Source organism: Nicotiana tabacum, chromosome 23 (genome assembly GCF_000715075.1).
Source record: "Nicotiana tabacum cultivar K326 chromosome 23, ASM71507v2, whole genome shotgun sequence".
In the NCBI taxonomy this organism is placed as follows: Eukaryota; Viridiplantae; Streptophyta; class Magnoliopsida; order Solanales; family Solanaceae; genus Nicotiana; species Nicotiana tabacum.
In genome coordinates this window covers 66656316-66662137 of record NC_134102.1, presented here as the reverse complement: position 1 = coordinate 66662137, position 5822 = coordinate 66656316, and the positions used below count along the sequence as shown (strand labels likewise).

The window sequence follows — 5822 nt, the reverse complement described above, 5'->3', positions numbered from 1 at the left end:
CCCAATCAATTTAGGCCAAAAATTAGCCCAAAATGCACCTGACTCATTCAAGACCAAGCCACCCACGCCCACTTGGAAATCCATGCCATACCCTCTCTGCCAATCCCTTCCTGACATGTCACCACTCAAACCCCTCACAAAACAAACACAATGCACCAGGCCAGTTGATCAAATTCATCAACTGTCCAGATTAATCACGTTTTTCCTTTAATTCTAGTCCCTCAAGTTTTTTATCTCAAACCCTTGGATCAAAATGATCCAACAGCCCCCGTTGCATCCCCATAAATATTTTCTCTTTATTCCTCAGCCCAAAAACTTGGAGTTGTTGATCTGGATGATCCAACGACTCTTATTCGTTCCATCATTTTAAGCTTACCAACCCCCCCTCCCCCCCACCCAAAACTCTAAGTCATTCCCTCACTCACCATCCGCCTCCTTTCCCCTTTTATCTCTTACTTTCATCATTCTCTCTTCTCTGTCACACCTAGGATTTTGCACAAATTAGTGCAAGGCCACTAAAGGATGATTGTGACACCGATATCATTACTCAAACCGTGATTCTAGCCGAAAATATTCCACTCTCATCATCCCTTTCAAACCCCCAAATTTTGAAACCTTAGCCGAAAAAATGAAAGGCCCCGAATCTCATCATCACACCCATTTTCTGTTCAAATCGCGATTAAAACATGTCATGCATTCCAGATTCATTAGAATTTTCCAGCCTCATCATGGCGATCAATGACCCAAAGGTCAAACGAAGGGATTAGGGTTATAACTTTGTCCGGCGGTCACTGGCTTCAACGGCTATCAATTTCGTCATTCCTAAAGTTAACATTCTCACTCTTTTCTTTTCCTCCTCTGATTTTAGAACCTCTAGATTCTGTCATGAGAGCCTGTCATAAGTGTTTATTATAGTCTCTACCTTCTATTAATTTGAATCTTCAAAACTTAAACCCTAAGGCCAATCCTTGGCTATAAACACCGGCTTAAATTGCCTCACCTAACATCAAACAACTAGCAGTAAATGCAACTACACTAAAGTATAAATCTCTTTGCCTATCGCTTACAATTTCTTTTCCTTTCTTTTTATTTTAGCTTGAGATTAATCGTCTTAAAGTAGATTGTTGAGTACTAATTCCTTTGGCTAAATTCAATACCTGGTTTGTTGCCCTAAGGAAGGCAGTACACCTCTTTACAACTCACTTTAATATTTGAGCTCTGCTTATAATCTTCTATCTATGGTTATTCTGCTTATTCTGCTGATATTCTTGTGATTGACATGTTTTCTTACCATGTCAATATGAATATAACATGAAATATGTTTATGAATTTGCTTACTTAGCATGATTACTTTTCATGACTCGACTGTGATCCTACTTTGTTTGGTCAAATAGTGACCGGTCTGAAATATGTGCTTACCTTATGGTTATTAACGCAGATGATACTCTCTACCATTGTGTGAAAATTTTGTTGTGTTTATGAAGATCTTATTAGTTTAAGTTCCAAATAATCTACTGAAAGTTAACATTGTCATACTTGTTGGTTAAACACTATTGAATATAGGTTGTTTATTAGTTTTAGCTTAATATGTCTATGGGGTTCTATACAAGAAGCAATCTGACCATCCTATCCTGTTAGATAACCCTTGTCATATTCACTGTTAGCATAGTCTCTTGTAAGGATAATGTTGATGTCTAAAATGCTTATCTTATGTTGCCTAATATGTAATGAAGTTCTTGTCATTAAGTGATTGTTTTGAGTTTGGTTTGGTGACCTATAGCTTTAGTATGTAATGACTTAAAATTGCCTAAAAGAAAACCGTGCTTGGTTCTCTTCTTGTAAGACATTAGGCCCATGTTGAAATCCACGTGAATAGGTGTATGTTTGGATGAAATGTTTTTTGTTGACTCTTTTGACACCTTAGATAGCTTAGGATGACACTTCACAACTTGAAAACATCTTTGATATAGTAAGCATACCTATACGGATAACTAAATAGAAACCCTCAATCAATGGCCTTCTCTGATCGTATTTGACTGAAATAAAGATTCCTAAGAAGATTATGTAAGTGTCATGGCATGTAGAATGATTCTGAGTTGACTCTGAATAACAACAACAACCCAGTATAATCTCACTAATGGGGTCTGGGGAGGGTAGTGTGTACGCAGACCTTACCCCTATCCTGGGGTAGAGAGGCTGTTTCCGATAGACCCTCGGCTCCTTCCCTCCAAGAACTCCCCACCTTGCCCTTGGGGTAACTCGAACTCACAACCTCTTGGTTGAAAGTGGAGGATGCTCACCACTAGATTCTCACAACCTCTTGAGTTGACTCTGAGCTTTTGAAATTTCTTAAAACCTTTTGAGGTCTTGTATGTGATGACATACACTTGCATCATGTACTCTAACAGTGATCATTTACTAAGAGCACTTTGAATTTGAGGCCTATGCTAATACTCTAATTATTCATGTCATTTTGTCTAACTGATTGTTTATTATTAATGATAATCTAGCTATTTGAGACTGTTTATGCTTTACTTAGTTCTTAAATCTATCATGTTTATTTGGCCTAAGGCCTTCTGTATTGAAAGAAGCTTGTCTGTAGCTGTTTATTTGATGTTCTGATTAGTCTGTTTTGCTCATAGTGTTAAGTCAAGGTTTGTGTTTAAACCTCTATGAAAGAACAAGGTTCAACGATTAAGGGTATTTGTTGTGAACTTAATTCTACTATCAAGGGACCCCTCCCTGACACAAGCACTGCTCGGAGTGCAAGAGGCCCTTATGAACTCTAAAATATTAGGGGTTTCATAGGAGAACCTTGTAAATGAATAAGGTTTGCTCTAGCCAATGGTCTCTAACCTTGATTAATCTTTGGAGGGTTGTCACAAACGAAAAATATTTACTTTTTTTCATTTTAGATCTTGATTATATCGATCTTAATTTAATTTTTTATTTCCTTTATGCAGTGCCAATTAATTTTCTTTTCTTCTTTGCCTGAATACATTGGGTTTGTGGAGTTCATGGCGAACTCTGGCCCAAAGCCACTGAGTTGGGCCATCTCCCCTTGTTGCATTCACTGTCCACTGGAGTTTTCTGCTGCTTAAGTTTGAACTGGGCATGACTAATCTTCAGCACAACACTAAGTCCAGTCCTTTACCTCACTTTAAATCGTTGCCACTGTTAGCCTATTTATATTTATATATTGTATTTTGGAACTAACATTGATATTATGTGATTTTATTTTATTGTGTTTGCTTAGAAAATATCCTAGGATAACCAAACCTCGTAGGATAAAAGGTAAAATGATCAAGATAACTCGTTACTTTATAAGGTTAATGATTTTCAAGATTCTGAATATATATTTAAAATGTTTTACTCATTAGTTAAATTCTTTTCGCTCACCTGTGTTATTCTGACAAATTTTACTTATTAAGAGCCTTTGTAGAATTTAAATAGAAATAATTTCGGAGGAAATTTTCAAATGAGTCAGTTGGGCGAAATTCGACGGTTTACTCATTTTGGAAAGAAAGGAATCGTGTAATTCAAATCAGACCTGGATTTTTACAAGGATGTAAAATCACTTTTGAAAATCAATTCAGTTTATATCAAATGAATCTTCAAAACAGCCAAGGTATAACTCATTTTCCACATATCTTTGGGTATATAAAAGGACTAACTACCAGCATAGACTTGCATCTTTAAAACAAATCCTCACTGTTAAAATAAGTCACACAACATTGTTTTAAAATCTAACACTTTCATTTTCTAAAATTGTAGACCCATGTTTGAACAAATCCTTCATCACTTTAAGCAATTTTTTCATATGGTTCCACTTAGTACCTTTAAATTAACTACAATATAAACAATATTGTTCCCCACATTTAGCCTAGGTTATGGATCTACTTAAAATAGATTGTAAGGGATGCCTAACACCTTCCTCTTAGAATAACTAGAACCCTTACCCGGATTCTCATTGGTTTAGCGGACCATTGAGACAATGATCTTTGTAGACTTATAGGTACCTTAGTATACCTTTAAATATTAGATAAAGACTCTTCTTTCATCAACTTTAGGGAAACCATAAGTTGTATTTTGTTTTGACATGTGCAAAATAGAGTGCAACATTGGATAACCCGAGTTTCCTTTTTCTTGGATTCTGCGGCTACTTCCTATTTCTTTTCAGGGAAAGCAATGGCCATTATAGTTTTCTTCAGGTTTTTCTCTATTTAGGGCTACCAGTTGCAATAAAGCCAAGCAATTCAACTTTATAAAAAGGCTTGAGTAAGATTTTCCCATAAGAGTAAAGTTGGTTTTTCTTTGAGGTTCCCTCTATCAGGGATTGTATTATGGGACATTTGGCTGAGGGCGTGAGTTGTATGGGATGTGGTAGTTTAAATTTTGGGCATGTGTATTTGTGAGAGTGGAGTTCTTATCTCTTGATTTGGTGGTCATATGTAGGGTTGTGCATTCATCACTACATATTATGATGGGCCCATAACATAGGAAACTTTTAATGAGGATAATAGTATTGTGGAGCTTTGATTTTCATGTATGAGAGGCTGGGGCCTCTCTGAATCCCCCTAGATCTTGAATCCATCATGGCTCCCTCTTCCCTCTTCTTCCTGTTGGCCAGGCTTCCTGAGCTTTTTTGAATGGCTTGAGAAGTGGCTTTGAGCGCGACTTGGCTTATAATGTTTCTAGTTTTCAAGCCATTTTACACTATTTCACAGATCTTGATTGCCTTGGCTCAAGGTTTGCCCATGGCGGACATTATGTTTTGGAAGTAATCAGCTTCTTGATCTTGAAGGAAAACAATTATCATTTCGGTTTCATCCATGGGTGGCTTGACTCTTGCCGCTTGTTCCCTCCATTTCATAGCATATTCAGGGAAACCTTTTGTAGGCTTATTTTTTAAGTTCAACAATGAGTTATGTTCAAGCGCAATGTCGATGTCATATTGGAAATTCTTGACAATGTTCCGAGCTAGATCATCTCACACGTGCCAGTGTGAGATCTCTTGATCTATGTACCACTCCGAGGCGACTCCGGTTAAGCTTTCACAAAAGTAGGCCATTAGCAGTCTTATTTGTCGTGACTCCTCTCAGTTGATTATAGTACCTTTTTAAATGATCAATGGGATTATCGTGCCTATTGTACTTTTCAATTTTAGGGGACTTGAACACTGGAGGCAAGTGCACATGACAAAACATGCGCAGATCACCAAAATATACACTTTTTGTCCGCTCAAACCTTGTATATTTTGCAGGCTTTATTGTAGACTTTTTCATTTTTCTTGGCCATTTTTTCTTGTTTAGGGCTTTTGGCCATCTTCTCGATTTCTACAGGGAAACCATACTAAGGGATTTGGTTATAAGAATCAGGTACAATAATCATCTCAGGTTAAAAGTGGGGGCCCTGAGGAGTGATGATTTGCGGTTCATTATTCTGCCTTTGTATGCTCGGGTGTGAGGTGGTGAAGAGGGGAGCTGAAATGATGGCCATCGGTGTATCTCTAGGTAATGGTGGTTTAGAAAGAGCGGCAGAGGGCATGGCAGCGACATTGTTGGGTGTAGGCCTGTACCCATATGGAAAGAATGAGTCATGCACAAAAATATGATAACCCCGGTTGTTCAAGGGGCAATCTCTGGGAACCCTGGAGTAGAGCTAGGAGCCTCTCTCCCATTAGACCAAGCCTTCCATATTTACATCATCCTTATTTTTAGGATTCTATTTTCCTCGACAGTAGCAGATTCTGGAGGAATGGCCGGTGTTGGACTTTCATCGGGGTTGACGACGGTGAGGATGCTTTCAGTAGCCATTAGGAG

At 37.9% G+C, this 5822-nt stretch overlaps 1 long non-coding RNA gene across 1 annotated transcript; it reads left to right on the top strand.

Moving 5' to 3' along the window:
* The first annotated feature begins 417 nt into the window (after nt 1–417).
* Nucleotides 418–3376, top strand: LOC107806215 (uncharacterized). Its single transcript, XR_001652600.2, has 2 exons — nt 418–827; nt 2964–3376. It is a non-coding gene; the product is annotated as an uncharacterized LOC107806215 (long non-coding RNA).
* Nucleotides 3377–5822: the final 2446 nt, after the last annotated feature.